General features: G+C 45.1%; 1 protein-coding gene across 1 annotated transcript in view; it reads left to right on the top strand.

Moving 5' to 3' along the window:
* The first annotated feature begins 9,477 nt into the window (after positions 1 to 9,477).
* Positions 9,478 to 21,323, top strand: part of LOC146868939 (uncharacterized) — a 348,170-nt gene continuing 336,324 nt past the window's right edge. The window contains exon 1 of the mRNA XM_085614008.1: positions 9,478 to 9,621. The gene's annotated coding sequence lies outside the window, so the exon portion shown is untranslated. The remainder of the gene's footprint in view (positions 9,622 to 21,323) is intronic.

The raw sequence follows: 21,323 nt of genomic DNA, 5'->3' as shown, positions 1-21,323 counted from the left end.
TCCAAATATTTCTCATTCATTCCCTTCTCTCTCCTCTATTCCACCGACCTCCCATTCACCCCCCTCTCTCTCCTTCATTCCACCAACCTCCCTTTAATTCCCTTCTCTCTCCTTTATTCCACAGACCTCCCATTCATTTCCCTTTCTCTTCTTTACTCCACTGACATTCCACTTACTACCCTTACTCTCGCTCTCTCTTTTGCTCCACCAACCTCTCATTCATTCCCCTCTCTCACTTTCACTCCACCGACCTCCCTTTTATTCTTCCATCTTCTTCGTCTACCGACCACCCTTTCATTCCCCTAACTCTCATTCATTCCTCTGACCTTCCTGTCATTCCCCTCTCTCCCCTTCACTCCACCGACCTCCCTTTTATTCTTCCATCTTCTTCGTCTACCGACCACCCTTTCATTCCCCTAACTCTCATTCATTCCTCTGACCTTCCTGTCATTCCCCTCTCTCCCCTTCACTCCACCGACCTCCCACTCCGTCCCCTCTCTCTTCGTAACTCCAATGACCTCCCCTTCATTCCTCTCTCTCATCTTCCTTCCACCAACATCTCATTCAGTCTCCTCTTTCTTTCTCAATCTACCAACCTTCCGTTCATTCCCCTTTCTTTCCTTCACTCCACCGACCTCCCATTCATTCCCCTCTCTCTCCCCTTCACTGCACCGACCTCCCATGCATTCCTCTCTCGCTCTCCTTCAATCCACCGACCTACCTTTCGTGTGTTTCTTTTTCTTTTACTCCACTGACCTCCCACTTATCCCCCTATATTTCTCTCTCCATTACTCCACTGATTTCCTATTCAGTTCCCTCTCTCTCCTTCAGTCTACCGGTCTCTCTTTCATTGCCCTCTCTCGTCCACTCCAATGATCTTCCTCTCATTCTCTGCTCTCCTCCACTTTACCCACCTACCATTCATTTATTCACTTCTCTTTCTCCTTCACTCCACAGACCTCCGTTTCATTCGCCTCTCGCTCCATCACTCCACTGATCTTTAATTTATTCCCCTCTCTTTTCTTCACTTCACCGACCTCCCGTTCACTCCCACCTATTTCTCTCCTTCACTTTACTGACCTCTCTTTCATTCCCCTCTCTCTCCTTTGCTCCACCGACTTCTCATTCCTTCCCCCTCTTCTCTCCTTCACTCCACCGACCTCCCTTTCATTCTTCTCTCTCTTTCTACCGACCTCCCTTCCAATCCCATCTCTCTTCTTCACTCCACTGACCAGCCTTTCATTCACCTCTTTCTCCGCAACTTCACCGACATCCGATTCATTCCCTTCACCCTCTCCTTTGCTCCAACGACCTTTCTTAAATTCCCCTCTCTCTCCTTCGCCCCACTGACCTCTCATTCATACCCCCTCCTTCTCTCCTTCATTTACCAGACCTCCATTTCATTATTCTCTCTCCTTCACTCCACAACCCCCTTTCTTTGTTCCATCTCCTTTATTCCACCAACCTCCATTTCATTTCCCTCTCTCTCCTTTACTCCACAGACCTTCCTTTCATTTCCCTCTCTCTTTCACTTTACCCACCTCCTATTTATTTCCTTATCTCTCTCGTTCACTCCACTGCCCCTTTCATTCTCCTCTCACTCCTTCTCTCCACCGACCTCTCATTTCTTCCCTTATATCTCCATCCTTCCAAAGACCTCCCTTTCATTCTTCCCTGTCCTTTGTTCCACCAACCTCTCTTTCAGTGCCTGCTCCCTCCTTTGCTCTACCATTCTCTCATTCTTTCTCCTCTCTCTCCGTCACTCCACCGATCTGTCATTTATTCCCCTCTCCCTCCCTCTCCTTCACCCCACTGAACTCCCTTTCTTTCTCCTTTCTCCCTCTCACTTCCCCTACCTCCCTTTCATTCCCCTCTCTCCCATTCACACTACGATCCCTCATTCATCCTCCTTTCTCTCCTTCACTCTCTGACACTCCTTTCATTCCCCTATCTCTCCTTCACTTCACTGACCTCTCATTCATTCTCCTTTCTCTCCTTCTATCCACAGAACTGCTTTTCATTCTTCTCTCTTCTTCACTCCACCGACCTCCCTTTCATTATTTTCTCTCCTTAGATCTACCAACCCCCCTTTCATTCCCCTATCTCTCCTTTACTCCACCAACCTTTCATTTATTCCCCTCTCTCTCCTTCATTCCACAGACATCACTTTCATTCTTCTCCTTCACTCCAAAAACCTCCCTTTCGTCCTTCCCTCACCTTCGTTCCACCGACCTCTCTTTCATTTCCCCACTCTCTCCTTCACTCATTTATTCTCCCCTCTCTCTCGCTCCTTCACTCCACTGACCTCCTTTTTATTCCCTGTCCCTCTCCTTCTCCCCATAATCTCTTTTTCATTCCCCTCTCTCTCCATCGCTCTACCGATCTCTCATTCATTCTCCTCTCTCTCCGTCACTCCACCAATCTGTCATTTATTCCTCTCTCTCCCTCTCCTTCACCCCACCAACCTCCCTTTCTTTTCCCTCTCTCTCTCTCCTTCACTCTACCAACATCCCTTTCATTCCCCTCTCTCTCCTCTTCACTTCCCCTATCTCCCTTTCATTCCCCTCTTTTTTCTTCACACCACCGATCCTTTATTTATCCTCCTTTCTTTCCTTCACTTCACTGGCCCTCCTTTCATTCTCCTCTTTCTCCGTCACTCCACCAAACTCTCATTCATTCCCCTCTCTCTCTCTCCTTCTATCCACAGAACTCCTTTTCATTTTTCTCTCTTCTTCACTCCACCGACCTTTCTTTCATTCTTCCCTCTCCTTTGTTCCCCAAATCCCCTTTCATTCCCCTCTCTCTCCATTACTTCACCAACCTCTCATTCATTCCCCTCTCTCGCCTTCATTACACACACATCCCTTTCATTCTTTCCTCTTCTTCACTCCAATGACCTCCCTTTTATTCTCTCTCCTTCACTCCAATAACCTCCCTTTCATTCTTCCCTCTCCTTCGTTCCACTGACCTCCCTTTCATTTCCCTCTCTCTCTTCTTCACTCCAACAATCTCTCATTCATTCTCCTTTCTCTCCTTTATTCCACAGACCTCCCTTTCATTCTTCTCTCACCTTCACTCCAAGACCCTCCCTTTAGTCTTTCCCTCTCCGTTGTTACAGAGACCTTTCTTTCCTTGCCCTCTCTCTCCATCACTCTACTGACCTCTCATTCATTCCCCTCTCCCTCCATCAGTCCACAGACTTCTCAATTATTCCCCCTCCCTCTCTCTCTCTTCCTTCACTTCACTGTCCTACCATTCATTCCCTTCTGTCTCTTCTTCACTCCACCGACCTCCCATTTATTCCCCTCTCCCTCCTTTGCTTCACTGACGTCTCATTCATTCCCCTCTCTCTCTCTCGCCTTGATTCCACAGACCTCCTTTTCATTCTTTCTCTCTTCTTCTCTCCACCGAACTCCCTTTCATTCTTCCCTCTCCTTCCTTCCACCAACCCCCTTTCATTACCCTCTGTCTTCTTCTCTCCACCGACCTCCTATTTAATTTTTTCACTCTCTTCTTCACTCCACCAACCTCCCATTTATTCCCCTCTTCATCCTTCACTTCAACGACCTCTCGTTCATTCCCCTCTCTCTCTCTCCTTCATTCCACAAACATCCCTTTCATTCTTCTCTCTCCTTCAATCCAATGAACTCCCTTTTATTTGTCCCTCTTCTTCATTCCACTGACCTCTCTTTCATTGTTCTCTCTCTCCTTCACTCCACTGACCTCCCTTGGATTTCCCTCTCTCTCCTTCACTCCACTGACCTCCCTTTCATTCCCCCTCTCTCTCCTTCACCCCACAAACTCCCTTTCATTCCCCTCTCTCTCCTTCACTCCAACAATCTCTCATTTATTCTCCTTTCTCTCCTTCATTCCACACACCTCCCTTCACTCCAATGACCTCTCTTTCGTTCTTCCCTCTCCTTCTTCCTGTGGAAATGTGGATTTCTCTGGTCAGTTATGTCCCCTATCTTGGACCCCAACGGTTCTATGTGCATGTCACAAGTACATGTATGTTCCCTCCAGTTCCAGTTATGAAGACGCAAATACATGTATGCCCACCGTCAACATGTCCTCTGCCAGATCCGCCATGAATAGGCCGGATATTCCATTCTTAAATATGAAAGGCCACCGGCTTTATATGGTTCACTTATGCCACTTTACAGTCCAGGCAAGTAGGCCCTGATTCCGTCATCTAAACTCCTCTTGCCTTCTGCCTCTGAAAGCTCCAGTCCGAGCCTGCATCTGTGACCATGAACTTTGTCTCATTCTCTGCGCGGCTCACGAAGCCTGACATCAGCCTATTCTCTGCCAAGAACTGTATTTCACCTTCGAATTATCTGCTTCCCCCTCAGCCGATGCATTCCTGCCTAGTAGTTTAAGTAAACATTCCTCCAGTTACCAAGCAAAAAGGCCCATCTTCTCTGTCCTCATGCAAGTAATTCATAGCCCTGTTACCATGGAATATTCCTACCCCCTCGCATTTAGTGTAGACACTTAGACGCTTGTACACGCACGCACAGTCAGTATAGAATAGATTCTGTCCGATAGTCCTTCTTTTATGGATAACATAGTTCTTTAAACATAGGATGTTAGATATGATTTGGGATTAGGTTGACTTGACCCCCCAGACTTCTTGTCTCCACATGTAGAGCTAAATGTCAAGTCCCCGTCACCCCCTAGTTACACGTCAATTACACGTCATACTGCTGCGCGCGCATCCATGCCAAGTATTATCTTATAGATCCACCTATACATGACATCACAACCAATTATGTTCCTTTTTACTCATTGTTACACCCATTTTCGGTTACGCGGACCACACGTCAATTTCTTTATCAATTGTTACGCCTACTGTATTCACTTCATTATAATGTATGGACTATAAAAGTTACTTCTTGTCAATAAAGTATGTACTTCACTTCCTGAACCCTCGTGGTGACGGAACCTGAAGGCCGCGACTCGAGTCGGCCATTTTGGAATAAAGCCCATTCCGAAACTCTAATATCACGGATTCTGCCTCTCATTTTACTGAGCTATTTTACTATGTTCCTGTATCAAATTCAGTCCCGGTAAAGGAATTTTTATTTACCACATGATGGCGCCCGAACAGGGACACTTTCTCATCTCACGCGCCGGCGGTGCGTTGCAGGCCCGGTCTCCTGCCACAGCTGGACGGACAATAACGCGTACCAGCAGGATTTCCTGTATCTCCCTCCGGTCAAGCGGGGGCGACTGAGACTGCGATCAACACCCAGACGAGGCGGTGAGAAGTGCGAAGTATCCCGACCAGAGCCTAGCTGAGAGAGCAAGATCCGAGGTATACAGAGACCCACCAGTCCGAAGTCGAGCCCAGTGTCCGACGAGTCGAGTCGAGTCGAGTCCGGTCCGGTTCAAGTTCAAGTTACTGAGGCCTTCCGTTTCCGAAGCTACCCGGTGAGTACCATTGCTGGGGAGGCATTTCTGACGTGCACATAGGTTGTGCCGGTCAAGACGGGTTTGGGTACACAAATCCGGTCTGCACTGTTTTAGCAGTGTATCTGTACTGTTTAGCAGTATATCAAGTATTCCGAAGTATTCCGAAGTATCTAGTTATTGTCTAGTTGGTGTCAAGAATTAAGCATGGTGATTTAGTTATGCAGACGATCATCATTGTTGTTTCAGTTAAAGGTTTAAGGTTTAATGTTTAAAGTGTTTAAGTATGTTCTGTATATCGTGGTATGAATGACTGTTCATTATCGTGTTTATTGTATTAAGTCTGTTCAAATTCAAGTATCAGGTCAAAATCAAGTATAAGGTCAGTTCTCAATATGCCGCTCTTTTCGAAATTAAGACAGATCACTACCAGAAAAGGGGTTCTCGAAGAAGCCGTCCCTATTCCTCCTAGGGACACTCCAGGGCACTTTATGTATCACAAACATGGCTTAGACGCTATATTATTTCTTGATTTATGGGTAGACTATACCAAGGGATTACCAGAAAGTCAGAGGTGGCCCACAGCGGGAACCTGGGATGCAGAGTGCATCATGAAAGTCGAGGAAGAGTTATGGAAAAGGAAAGTCAGACAGTCACAGAAAGACGCCGTTGAATTATGGCGTAAAGAATCACATAGACGAACAGAAAAAGCACGTAGACAGGAAGAGAAGAGTAAAGAGAATTCCAATAAAGTTCGAGAGAATCTATTAATTGAGGAAGGTATCCGAGTGAAATCAGAACAAGTAGACAGACAAAGAAATGCCCTTATGAATGGTATGTATCCCCTTCTGGCCGAAGGATTACCTAAGGCTACTCCAGAAACACCAAAAGACTTGCCAACCCCATTGTTCCCAATAAAGGTACATCCTAAGGGGCATCCTAGAACCGCAGAAGATGTTTTTCTTTCCTCATATTTAGATGACGCAGCACCCGAGTATGCTAATTCTGCCTCACGTAGACCGCATACCAGGGAGGTTCAACACCAAGATCCAGTGCCCGTATCCCTACAGCAACAAATCGAGTCACAAGTTCCGGCAAGCACATCTGTTTCTGTATCCGCTCCTACAGCTACTTCTATGGCTGTGTCTACACCTGTAGTTGCTGTGTCACGTTCAACGAATCCTTTTACACCCGACGCCCCAGATGGGGCCGCGGGAGGAGCTACCAATATCTTTTTTACGCCACCCAGAATAAATAAACTTACCTTTCAAGAGTCAGCGCATTCACGTACACCCAAACTCCTTAGTACCCGTGCGCTTAAGGAACTTCTTATAGATTGTAGATATGACCCGGTGCCTGGAAAAGAGGACGAAATGACCCTAGCATCATTGCGTATCAGAAGAGCCGCAGTGTATTTAGCGAAGTTACCAGGAATGACTGCGCATCTAGATAATATATATCATTTTGTCCAAACGGGGCGAGATCCAGAATGTATTTACAGAGCCATGGAATACCAGAAAGTAGAGATACAGGGGGAACTGTTACGTTTCCTCATAAACTGTGTGATCAGAAATCAAGACCGACCGGGGGTAGACCCGGAAGCAATGAAAATTCTTACAAGATGGAGCCAGAATATATCGGAAGGGAGACATGATAAACAAAACTGTATAATAGCCATGTGCCGAAAGATCCGTAAAGAAATAGAACGCCTACACGAAGAACGATTAGAGGTAGACGAGTTCGAACAAAACGAGGAAGAAGGGTCAGGACTGCCCACAGGACAGTCGGACACCATAGCCTATGTAGGTAAAGGAAGATCTTGTAATAGGAATCAGACTAGATATCATACTGACTCAATACATCCGATATGTCCAGATAATAACAGGAATTTTCAAATACCTATAATTAATATAAGGTCTAACGAACATTCGTTCCAAACCGCCGACAAACTACTCCGAGAACGAAGGGGTTATCATTTTCTCGATTCTATGGATGAACAAGATTTAGCAAGGGCAGCTGTCCACTGGGTGGACAGTCCCGGAAAATATAGTGATGAGACAGTAGTACGCACATTTTTGAATCTAACCCCAGATGAGCAGAGGTTAGCTGGGATTTATATGATTCAACAACTCATTATACTATATCAGAGTCAGCATTCGGACCCTGGTCCTTTACCTGACATATTAACTGAATTACTTATGAATAAATGGAGAGGTCCAGGTACTAAACTAATTAAAGAAATTCTGGTATCAAGAAAGCAGTATATTCTTTTTGTATGCTCAGAGCATGTCTCATTGCCTGTCAAGGAAAGAACTACATATCACATGGATAGACTGAATCCCTTACGAGAAGTGCACCCAATAAAAGGCGAGGACGATCAGTTTAAACGTGTATTTGTATATACGCCCATATCAAAAATAGAATTGTTAGAAATGAAGAAAGTGGTACCCAGTCATGACAAAGACCCAGCGGGTTTTCACCGAGAAATTAAAGACATGTTACTCATGGGAGAGTATACCTACCCCGACATTATGACAATATTAAAGGTATTGATGCCTGCTGGCATTTATGAGAAACTCAAGGAAAAAGAGTGGGAGGTAGGTGACCAAAAGATAGAATGGTCAGCATTAGAAGCAGAAGAAAGGGCCCGAGGTCCAGGTTCGGGGCTTGGGGACAAAACTAAAGCACTACCAGGTCTACTAGTACAGGTACTGCCACGCTTATTAACTACGAAAAAGGAAGATTGGGGTACAATTTCAGCCTGTAAGCAGAAGCAAGATGAAGACACTAGCGATTACTATGCCCGATTCGAGAAATGTTTTGGTATAAATAGTGGCATAAAAGCAAGTAGCGAATCATACCCGCATCTGTTTGTAACAAAATTAGTGGAAAATGCCCTGCCCCCAGTAAAGAATAGAGTATTAAAATTCGAGAGTACCTGGCAAGGTAACACTCCAACACAAATGTTACAAATGTTACAGTACCACCACAATAGAATTAGAGAGGAACAAGAACATGAACACAGACGCATGAAAGACACGAAAATGAAAATGCTAGTTTCCCAGACAGTTCCAGCTGAAGGACATAAAAAGGGTATGACACATTCCGATTCAGCAGGACCTGTAAAAGGGACATGCAATTATTGTAAAAAGCCAGGCCATTATGTACACGATTGTCCAGTTTTAAAACATAATATCGCCATAGGTAAAACACAAGAAAGATCACGGCCACTTAGACAAGATCAGAATGAACAAGGAGCTACGCAGCATGCCCAGGCCATGCCAGCCGCACAACAGCCAATACAGTTTGTGCCAGCTGCACCACCGTTGCCTGCTGCTGCCACACAGACAACAACACGACAAATGTATCAGACCGCACAGTATGAATATCCCGAGTATCAGCGTTACGCATGAACTAGCCTAGAGAGGGAAGTTGACTTACCCCTTATTGAGATTCCTGTAGATCAAGAAGGACCTTATGTACATAGTGAATTATTAGGTCAAGATAGAAAATTTCTACTCGATACAGGGGCAAGTCGAACGACCATAAAACGTAGTGAAGTTCCAGGGGCACCCCTCTCAGGCTCACAGAATATTTCCCTTGGTTTTTCAGGAAAACCTATAGTTAATGAAGTGTCACAGCCTCTTCCACTTACGATAGGACCTCTGACCCGAACTACAGATTTATTGCTTACTAAATCATGCCCAGAAAATCTGTTAGGAATAAAAACGTTAAAAGCTCTAGGAGCTATAATATGTTGTTCTCCGGAAGGAGTAAGATTGTTTTTACGTGATTTTAAAGGTCACTATGTGTCTAGAGCAGGGGTCGCCAACCGGTCGATCGCGAGCTACCGGTAGCTCGCAGGTGCCCTGACAGTAGCTCGCGGCCTGACTTTCAATTTAGTAGCCTATCATTGTCGTTTTGTTTGTTTTTCAGGCCTTTTTAAGTTGCTCGTCTCCCGCGGTAGGAAGCAGCTGTTATTTGAGCCTATCTGGGGCGGGGTGAAGTGGTTGACGTCGGCCAGCGCATGGGCAGTGTTTGCTGCCCTCGGAGAACCACTATGCGCGCCTTTTGCTGCATGTCTCCATTCTAGGATCATGTGCATTTTTGCGGCCGGAGCAGCAGCCTTGAAGGCATAATATGGAGATCCGTGCTGAAATACAGAAGATGCAGTGTCAGCCACCTTAAGAAGAACCAGACAGAAAGCAGGTATGTGGGCAAGAGGAGCTTTATTTTTTTTTAAATAGATGCCTGTGCATGCCGTTATTCGAGGCTTCTAAAATAAAACATGAGCAGTACTTCAAACAAGTACATTTTTTGGACCGAATTCCTTCCGAGTGGCTGTTGAAATTATGTAGCTTTTGTTGAGCTTCAGAAAGTGTCTTATAGTACATGTGAAGGGCCTTAATTCCCTCCCTCGTGTGGTTACTATGGCGCCCTCTGTGTCTCTACTGGCCATTATACAAGTGGGTGACTGTTCTCTTTTTAGCAGCAAGACTAAAAGGCATCCCATTCTATCCCTCTCTCAGTGCAGAGCCTGACGAAAACAGCGTAACAGTAACAGTTCTCTTTGCATTGTTTTTCCTAAAATTTCTGCCTGAAGAGCCTCAAGTTTAATTTCAGCTTGAGCAGCTTTACCAGAGGCGTTCTGCTGGCGGGTCAGCTCTATGTCTCTGTCTCGGAGTTCTGTGTTCCATTTCCTGGTCATTGGGGCTCTGAGTGCGCAGTACCTCTCATAACTACTTTTAATTTAAGGCATTTCATTCTATGTCTCGGTTACTAGCAGTATCAGCATTCAGGGTGTAGTACTCTGTGCTGGCCTCGTTGCGGGATTGGCAAAGCTCTGGGTCACATATCGCTGATACAGGGAGCCGCCAAGTGAGGATCATCACCTTATATTTAGCAATGACATAATCCAGTCCAGTTCCACTGGTGAGTGCTCGGGTCATGCCCTACCCATGTGGGTCACAGACGATGCATATTGAGCCTCATTTCTGTCCAATCTGATATAGTCTAGCCTTGAATATGTGGGATAGGGGCATCCATACTGTGTGTATTCCTTCATGTGGGGATTTTGTTCCCTACAGAAATCCAAAAGGTTCCGATTCAACATCACTCGGTAAAGTAAGGTGGCCATTTTGTACTTGTATGTAGTGAGGGGCACAATTGTGCATCTCATCAAGTACACAGTTAAGATCTCCCATCCATATCTGTGGGCTGTCCATGTGTGTTGTGAGATCTAATGTACGAGGGGAGAATGTGTTGTCTGTGTTTGGTGCATAAACACCCACCAGGGTGAGCTCCCTGCCAATTAACTGACCTTGCAGAATGAGGTAATGGCCCGACTCACCTTTCAGTGCTGCGGTTGGTATGGTGTGCCTGGCGTCACCCATATACCTACTCCCTTTGAATGTGTGCTGTAACCTGTGTGATAAAAATGCCCCCTCCTTTTACGTACTAGCTTTGTGGCTTCTGGTGCCAGTAAATGAGTCGCCTGCAGACAGACCAATGTGTGCCATGTCTTCGCAGATATGCTCCCACTCTTGCCCGTTTTGAATAGCTAACAGTAACACGCTATCAGACATTCCATGTGACTATCACTAACTTATGTCCATGTGTTTGTGCCAGCCCATATCCCGCGTGCAACCCGTTTCATCCACTGAGCTTTTTTGCCCTGCATCTGTGTATCAATGTCCTATATGTCAAATGTCCTCATGCAGGCGCATCTAGTGATTCCCAGGCCTTTAGATCTGAGATATGAGTGCCTCCCCTTCCTTCTTTTCTGCTGCTCGTAGATCATGGTGCGCAGGTTCTCCGCTACTGAATGTTTGGGTCGCACATGGGTGGGGGTGCATGTGCACTGTGGGGGTGCACATTATAACTGTTCCAGGAAGGCTGGGGTGTGGCCTCTGCTGACAGGGAGTTTGGGCACTCATCCCTGTTGCCTGGGAAAGGGCTGGCACTGCGTCTCTGCCGGTGGAGGGAGGGCTGCATTGGCGATGGACAGTTGAATCTGACATGCTGGTCACAGCGGAGGTACACTAACACCAACTGTCTGCCTGAAACGCCCATGACCCCTCCCCCAACCAAGGGGCTATCAATTGCCCGCAAGGAAATGCTGCCCCACCCCCTCATTACTAGGTGGCTTTGTTGTTTAGGCTGCCTTAAGGCCTTTGATGTTAACATCGGCTGCCACTGCGGTTTACATCTCTCTTCAGTAACAAAGTGCAGTGGCAGACAACCATAAAATCGAAGGTCCTTGCAGGCACTGAGCTGCTACCACGGTGGAGGCCAATGTTGAAATTAAAAGTGCTTGCCTGCCGTGAACTGCTTTCACTGACTACAGCACGCTTTAAATTTGCCTTCGTGTTGTAGTCCATAAAAGCAGCTCAGTGCATGCAAGGCCCTTTGATTTTAACATCGGCTGCCACATGTGGTTTATTTTATCTTCTTTCAATTTTAAAGCTCAGTGTCAGCCAATGTTGAAATCAAAGCGCTTTACATGCACTGATCCGATCCTCCAAAAACAGGCTCTTCACCTCTCTGTCCAGTCCTGTCACTCCCAGCCTCTCGTCTCCCACACTCTTCTTTTGTGTCAAGGCAGCTCTGCTTGTGGGACACAGAGCTGTGTTTTGGTGCACCACAGCTTTGCAAAACAATTTGATTTGTTGAGTACTTTGATACTACTGTGCGTTTAATACAGGCAGCTTCTGTTTACAATTTTAGTGGCCGAGTCTGAGATGATGCAATTTTTTCTTGCGTGGGATTTTTTTGGAGCAAGGCTCATTAGTCCTTACCTGATTTTACCCATGCACTATGATCCCATTGATGTTCTGTCTTTATATGGCTTGGTTTTTGAGGTGTTACTTAGAAGAAAGTTCAATGAGGGACTCGATTGCCCTGATTTAGAAACTCATGGCCTATGTAGGAGGAAAGCAGGCTGGTAAGTGCAATAGATATCTGGAGTGTGTGTGCATGCACGAGGTGTGATCATAATTAACATTTGTTTTAAGGAACAAATTCATGCTCACTTGTGACATTTTCAAAATTTCATGATGTGTAAGTTTGAATAAATTTGATCTGTATATTAGAGTAGTTCATCATGGAACTTTCTGTTTATTGAGGTATGTGCTCAGGGACATTGCCATATGTTTAATGCTATTATATTATATTATTACTGGAAGTAGAAGAGGACTGTGCAGCGAGTGCAAAGCTTAGCAGACAGTCTGTTGCGTGAAGTGCTTTATAATGAAAGTAAGGTTGTCACCTTTCCAAATATTGGCCATTCGTTGATCGAATAGTCTGCAAAGATCTGGACATGAAAGAAAATCATATGTATTAATTACTAACATAACTTTTCTCCCTTTGTTTTACTTTTTTTGATAATGAAGAAAGGGGAAGCCTTCTGTTGCAGCATTTTTATAGCGCTTACTAATGTGTGGCACTGAAGCACTTACCTGCATGGTTAGCAAGCTATGGCACGTGTAGGGTGGGTGGTTCAAAGTGTTTTCTTTGGTTTGTGATCCTATGTGGGAAGTTTTTCCTGGTCTCGCCTGATTAACACCAAGATGCAGTTATCGTTATCATGTTATGGGACACAGTGCATAGCAGTGTGGTGAATGAGGTGTGAAATAGATATACAGTTTATTAAGTTATGATTTTCAGTCTGCTGACAGCTTTGAACAGCTCCTTAGGTCTATGTATCTTGTTCAAACCACAGTATGGGCATAAAGAATTTTGGCTTAAAGACAATGAATGAGGGTGTGGGAGGTGTCTCCGAAAAATGCGCGAGTTGCTTGGCATTTAGTAGCTCACGACGATTTTCACTGATTAGAAGTAGCTCTCACTACAGTAAAGGTTGGAGACCCCTGGTCTAGAGACATGGATCCCCGATTACAGATTTTACCTACACGTCTATGGGCACAAGGCCCTACTGATGTTGGATGCATGAATATTACACCATATCGAGTCACATTAAAGGCAGGAGTGGTGCTACCACGAATGCGACAATACAAGTTACCACCAGATGCTGTAACGGCTTTACTACAAATCATTGACGAGCTTATTGCCCAAGGAGTAGTTGTAGAAACAGACTCCAATGTATGTAATTCACCGATAATTCCGATTCTTAAACGAACAGATCCTACAGCTCCGCCAGTATACCGATTGGTTATTGATCTGCGCGAGTTAAACAAATGCATTGTGCCACAATTTCCTGTGGTTCCAGATATCTCGTCATTATTGACAGCTATTGATTCCGAAGCAACATTCTTTACTGTAATTGACCTCAAGAATGCCTTCTTCAGCGTCCCAATAGATCCGGAAAGCCAATATTTGTTCGGATTTAGTTTAAATGGGCGTAGCTTTAAATTCTCCCGCGCACCTCAAGGATTTACAGAAAGCCCCAGCATCTATAGCCAAGCACTGAAACGAGAACTTGACAGTATACACATGCCAGCTAACACTGCCCTGCTTCAATATGTCGATGATCTGCTGATCACCGCTAGAAGCGAACCCGAATGTGAGAAAGCATCACTGACAGTTTTACAATTTCTAGCCGAAAAGGGGCACAAGGTGTCCCCTTCTAAGCTGCAATTCTGTGTCCAGCGAGTTATTTATCTTGGTCACTCGCTGTCCAAGGAGGGAAGGCAGCTTACACCCGACCGCATTCAGTTAATAGCTAACATGCCAATACCCAAGACACAAAAGGAAGTACGGGCTTTCATAGGCCTCACTTCATATTGCAGGCAGTGGATCCCTCAGTACGCATTTCTAGCAAAACCCCTCATTCAGTTAACCACACAGGAGGCAGCCACATCGACTGTTCTCCCTTGGACTCAGGAACACACACAAGCTTTTGAAAGCCTAAAGAAAGCTTTATGTCAAGCACCCGTTTTAGCAACGCCATGTTACAGAAAACAGTTTACACTCTTTGTTACAGAACGCGAAGGTACTGCTTTGTCAGTACTCACACAGGATCAAGCAGGAGCACACAAACCATGTGCCTATTTCTCTAGTACATTAGATCCCGTAGCTCAGGCTTTGCCTGCGTGCCTGAAATCAGTAGCAGCGACAGCTTTAGCAATCAGACAAAGCGATGCCATAGTGTTAGGACATCCATTGACAGTTCAAGTACCACATGCAGTAGAGGTTCTTGTAAATAGAACGCAAACACAACACTTGACTATAGCGCGACTTACAGGATATGAACTTACATTGTTTCAGCCACATATAGAAATCAGACGCTGTAACACATTGAATCCTGCCACACTTCTACCTGTAATCGGAACAGACCCACTAGCCCATGACTGTAGTGAAGTTATTACAATAACAACAAAACCCAGACAAGACTTAACCGATGTCCCATTGCCAGATCCAGACCTGACCTTGTATGTAGATGGTTCATGCATGAGAACAAGTACAGGAGAGTTAGTAGCCGCTTACGCAGTCACAACAGATACTGAAGTCATTGAAACTAATCGTATAAACACTTTGTCAGCTCAAGCCGCAGAACTTATCGCTCTGACACAAGCCTGTATTCAAGCCATGAATAAAAAAGTCAACATATACACTGACTCACGTTATGCATTCGGAGTTGTACATGACTTCGGCGTGCTGTGGCGAGAGAGAGGTTATTTAACTTCCCACGGTGCCCACATTCAGCACGGACCCCTCATTCATGCATTATTAGATGCAATACATCTACCCACTAAAATATCAATTATGAAATGTAAGGCCCATACAAAGGTTACTGATATCATTTCCCAAGGCAATGACCTAGCCGACAGAACAGCTAAACTGACTGCTCAAACTCAAACCCCCGACATGACAAAGACAATAGTCCCGACACCGACACATTGTATGACAGTTAAAGATCCTACTCTTGACGTAATTGACATACAGACACATGCTACACCAGACGAAATAAAGAAATGGACTGAATTAGGAGGGATCCAAACGGACCAAGGATGGATGATGAAGGAAAAGTCTGTATGGTTCCTTCCTGATTCAATGGTCCAAGTTATAATTAACACTATACATAGTCCAGCACATCTAGGAGAAAAAGCTATGCTAGACAGCATTCAACACATTTGGTTCAATAAACATTTACGAGCAGCAGCAAAACAAAAGGTTCGTACCTGTATGATCTGTTGTCAGTTCAACCCAGGAAAAAGCGTTCCCGTAGAACAGGGTGGATTTCATACTCCTAATCATCCTTTTGAAGTACTCCAGATGGATTATATCCAGATGGAACGATGCAGAGGATTCAAATATGTTCTCGTAGTTGTTTGCGCTCTGTCCCGTTGGACGGAGGCATACCCGGTTTCAGATTACACTGCCCCGACTACTGCCAAACAGTTGGTTCGAGAATTCTTCCCACGATACGGTTTACCACGTGCTGTTTACTCAGATAACGGCCAGCCGTTCTCATCCGAATTAATGAAACACGTTTCACTTCTGTTAGGATATCAGTGGAAATTCCACTGTGTCCGACACCCCGAGGCAGCAGGTCTCGTAGAAAGACATAACCAGATACTGAAAATTAGAATGTCCAAAATATGCAGAGAGAAAGGTGTCGACTGGGTAGTAGCGTTACCAGTTGCACTCTTTTACATGAGAATGGTAGCACATTCACGAACAGGGCTATCCCCGTATGAGGTGATCTTCGGTAGACCACCAAATATGTGGGGGACGCCCGTACCACGCAAAATAACTGATATTGACTGTAATATGCTGACAGATTACTTGGCTTCCTTGATGTCTGCACTACAATCTTCTCGTTCACAGGTAGCTGCAGCCTTTCCCGACAACACTGAGGTGAAACCCCATGACGTTGTTCCGGGTAATCTTGTCTTTGTGAGGAATTTCGACCGAAAGACTCAGCTGGAGCCCAGGTGGAAAGCACCCAAGTTGGTCCTGCTGACCACAAGAACAGCCGTGAAGATCGAGGGCCGCAAGGGCTGGATTCATTCAAGCCACATCAAGAAATTTCATGGACTATCTTCGGATATAGACATTGTGCCCTGCACTCCCTCACAGACTGATACAAAACTCCCTTTTGTTGAACCTAACAAATCTGAAAATTACAAACTAAAGCTTAGGCCCAACCAGTCGAGCAATTTGATTGTTTAAGTCCTCTCCAAGGTGAAGCGGTTGAATTGTCTCTGACATGTATCCCTTGGACCTGAGTAGAGAAAATACCCGAAAAATGTTGAAACGACAGGCGTATTGTAAATCACTGCGTAGCCACTGCATAGTGACATTATTAATTTTGTTTTTATTGAGTCTTTTAATAATTATTACAAGTATGTTGTTGCACATATATTACCCTATTTCTAGACATGTTTATAATGTTGCTGCTGAACATTCTTTTAGTGACTTACCTCCGCATGAATTGTCTTATAGACTTGCGCTGCGCAATAACACTTTCATTAGTATGTTACATCATTCCCATCAGACTAGTAATGCTACTAATTGTTGGGTGTGTGGCCGACTCCCTCCCTATCAGAATTATGAAGGAGTCCTGCCTTTCTTTCCACATCCATTCACACATAATGGCTCCTGTGGAGCATGGTTCAGTCTAATCAATTCCATAGACTCAGACACAGCAGTTTACCAAGATCATTGGATAAGGGGAAACCTGAACCTAGTTTTACTCGAAGTCTGCTACCCTGACAAGGAGGGTCGCCCCAAAAGAACAGGAACTGATCTAGAAAATGAAGTGTATGGATTAGGTAATTTTACACCTAATCTCATGATTCTAAATGTCGTAGCCGAAGTTGAGCTAGTCTTACCCACCATGTCAGTATTCCCAGCAAAAGGTGAATTGTGTGTAAGAAAGGTTGGTTCCATACATATGGGACATAGTAAATGCACTACTATAGTAGAATTCAGTGATCAAGGAAAATCTTCATTTAGAGCTTCTCGCCACTCCTACTTTATATGTGGTCAGACTGCATATATGCGTCTACCCCTAGATTGGGATGGTACCTGCTACATAGCATTCCTTTTGCCACCTGTTTTCCTAGCTCCTCCTGATTATTACAGAAATATTCATTTAGTACACAACAGAGAACGGAGAGATCTCCCCATTGTCGATTACACTGAGACGGCATGGGATAAGTATGTAGATTTTAATAAAGGCATCTTTCCCTATATAGGTACTGTTACTAATAGTAAGCTGATACGTAGATTAACTAGAACCCTTGAAGCAGTAGTGAATGAGACTATTTCCGCCCTAGGCAATTTAACGGAAGAGCAGTCTGCTATGCGGATTGTTGTGCTTCAAAATCGTCTTGTCCTTGACGTCATCCTGGCTGATAGGGGCGGAGCTTGTAGGGTCATCGGATCAAGCTGTTGCGTATTCATACCAGAAAATTCGCCATCTGTATATAAAGCCATCACTCGCCTTCATAAGATTGTAAGCCAGATACACCAGAACTCAGACACTTGGACTTGGTCCAGTTGGTTTTGGAATGCGGTATCAGCCTGGGGATGGAGAGTTCTATCCTTCCTAGGTATTGGCCTTCTCATACTATTCAGTTGCTGTCTATGTCTGCAATGTGGACCAGCGATTTGTGGTCTGTGTGCCACGTCATGTATTCCACCACCGAGATTTCATTCAAGATTCCGGAAGAAGAAAGAAGAACAAATGATGCTATATGAACAGATCAATGGATTGATGAAGATTGATATCTCTTGAAGGGCAAGGAGGGGACAAGGAGGGAATGTGGAAATGTGGATTTCTCTGGTCAGTTATGTCCCCTATCTTGGACCCCAACGGTTCTATGTGCATGTCACAAGTACATGTATGTTCCCTCCAGTTCCAGTTATGAAGACGCAAATACATGTATGCCCACCGTCAACATGTCCTCTGCCAGATCCGCCATGAATAGGCCGGATATTCCATTCTTAAATATGAAAGGCCACCGGCTTTATATGGTTCACTTATGCCACTTTACAGTCCAGGCAAGTAGGCCCTGATTCCGTCATCTAAACTCCTCTTGCCTTCTGCCTCTGAAAGCTCCAGTCCGAGCCTGCATCTGTGACCATGAACTTTGTCTCATTCTCTGCGCGGCTCACGAAGCCTGACATCAGCCTATTCTCTGCCAAGAACTGTATTTCACCTTCGAATTATCTGCTTCCCCCTCAGCCGATGCATTCCTGCCTAGTAGTTTAAGTAAACATTCCTCCAGTTACCAAGCAAAAAGGCCCATCTTCTCTGTCCTCATGCAAGTAATTCATAGCCCTGTTACCATGGAATATTCCTACCCCCTCGCATTTAGTGTAGACACTTAGACGCTTGTACACGCACGCACAGTCAGTATAGAATAGATTCTGTCCGATAGTCCTTCTTTTATGGATAACATAGTTCTTTAAACATAGGATGTTAGATATGATTTGGGATTAGGTTGACTTGACCCCCCAGACTTCTTGTCTCCACATGTAGAGCTAAATGTCAAGTCCCCGTCACCCCCTAGTTACACGTCAATTACACGTCATACTGCTGCGCGCGCATCCATGCCAAGTATTATCTTATAGATCCACCTATACATGACATCACAACCAATTATGTTCCTTTTTACTCATTGTTACACCCATTTTCGGTTACGCGGACCACACGTCAATTTCTTTATCAATTGTTACGCCTACTGTATTCACTTCATTATAATGTATGGACTATAAAAGTTACTTCTTGTCAATAAAGTATGTACTTCACTTCCTGAACCCTCGTGGTGACGGAACCTGAAGGCCGCGACTCGAGTCGGCCATTTTGGAATAAAGCCCATTCCGAAACTCTAATATCACGGATTCTGCCTCTCATTTTACTGAGCTATTTTACTATGTTCCTGTATCAAATTCAGTCCCGGTAAAGGAATTTTTATTTACCACATTCCACAGAACTCTCCTTCATTGCCCTCTCTCCTTCACTCTACCTATCTCTCATTCGTTGTTCATTCTCTCCTTCATTCCACAGACCTCCCTTTCATTCTTCTCTCTCCTTCACTCCAATGACCTCCCTTTCATTCTTCCCTCTCCTTTGTTCCACAGACCTGTCTTTTATTGCCCTCTCTTTCCTTCATGTCACGACCTCCCATTCATTCCCTTTTTTATCGCATCACTGCACTGACCCCTCTCTCCTTCACTTTACCAACTTCCCATTCATTTCCTTCTTTCTCTCCTTCAATCCTCCGACCTCCCTTTCACTCCTTTCTCGCTCCTTCTCTCCACCGACCTTCCATTCATTCCCCGTCTCTCCTTCATTTCACAGACCTCCCTTTTGTTTTTCCCTCTCTTTTGTTCCACAGACCTCTCTTTCATTGCCCTATCTCTCCTTCGCTCCACTGTCCTCTCATTTATTTCCCTCTCCCTCGTCACTCCACAGCCCTCTCAATTATTTCCCTCTCTCTCTCTTACTCTCTTCCTTCACTTCCCCTTCCTACTATTCATCCCCTTCTCTCTCTTCTTTGCCACACTGACCTCTCAATCATTCTCCTCACTCTCCGTCACTCCACCGATCTGTCATTTATACCCCTCTCTCTCCCTCTCCTTCACCCCACCGACCTCTCTTAATTTCCCCCCTCTCTCTCCTCCACTTCCCCAACCTCTCTTTCATTCCCTTCTCTCTCCTTCACACTACCGATCCTTCATTCATCCTCCTTTCACTCTTTCACTGCACTGGCCCTCCTTTCATTCCTTCCCTCTCTCTCCTTCATTACACAGGACTCCTTTTCATTCTTCTCTCTTCTTCACTCCACCAACCTCAATTTCATTTTTCCCTCTCCTTCGATCCACCAGCCCCCTTTCTATTCCCCTCTCTCTCCTTCTCTCCACCAACCTCCCATTCAGTTCCTCATTCTCTTCTTCACTCTACCAATCTCACTTTCATCCCCCTCTCTCGCCATCGCTCTACCGAGCTCTCATTTATTCCCCTCCTTCTCTCTTTCACTTCACTGACCTTCTTTTCATTCTTCCCTGTCCTTCCTTCCACCACCCTCCCTTTCATTCCCCTTACTCTTCTACACTCCACCAACCTCCCTTTCATTCCCCTCGCTCCTTCACTCCACCAACCTTATTCATTCCACTCTCTCTCATTAATTCCACAGACATCCCTTTCATTCTTCTCTCTCCTTTACTCCAACAACCTCCCTTTTGTTCTTTCCTTTCATTTGTTCCACCGACCTCTCTTTCATTGCCCTCTCTCTCCATCACTCCACCGATCACTCATTTATTTTCTCCTCTCTCTCCTTCGCTCCACCAACCTCCCTTTCCTTCCCCTCTCTCTCCTCTTCACATCACCGATCCCTCATTCATCCTCCTTTCTCTCTTTCACTGCACTGGCCCTCCTTTCATTCCCCTCTCTCTCCTTTGCTTCACCGACCTCTTATTCATACCCCTCTCTCTCCTTCATTCCACAGAACTCCTTTTCATTCTTCTCTCTTCTTCACTCCACTGATTTCAATTTAATTTCCCTCTCCTTCGATCCACCGATGCCCCTTCCATTCTCCTCTCTCTCTCTATCACTCCACCAACCTCCCATTCAGTTCTTCACTCTATTCTTCACTCTACCAACATCATTTTCATTCCCCTCTCTCGCCATCACTCCCTGACCTCTCATTAATTTCCCTCCTGCTCTCTTTCACTTCAATGACCTTCCTTTCATTCTTCCCTTTCCTTCATTCCACTACCCTCCACTCCACTTCATTCCCCTTTCTACCCTTCACCCCACCAACCTCCTTTTCATTCCCCTCTCTCTCCTTTGCTCCACCAACCACTCATTCATTCCATTTTCCCTCCTTCAGTCCACAGATATCCCTTTCATTCTTCTCTCTCCTTCACTTCAATGACTTCCCTTTTGTTCTTCCTTCTCCTTCGTACCACCGACCTCTCTTCCATTGCCCTCTCTCTCC

This window comes from Triturus cristatus, chromosome 1_2, assembly GCF_964204655.1.
Source record: "Triturus cristatus chromosome 1_2, aTriCri1.1, whole genome shotgun sequence".
Lineage (NCBI taxonomy): Eukaryota > Metazoa > Chordata > Amphibia > Caudata > Salamandridae > Triturus > Triturus cristatus.
Note: the sequence above shows the minus strand (reverse complement) of the source record. Positions and strands in the feature narration are given on the sequence as shown.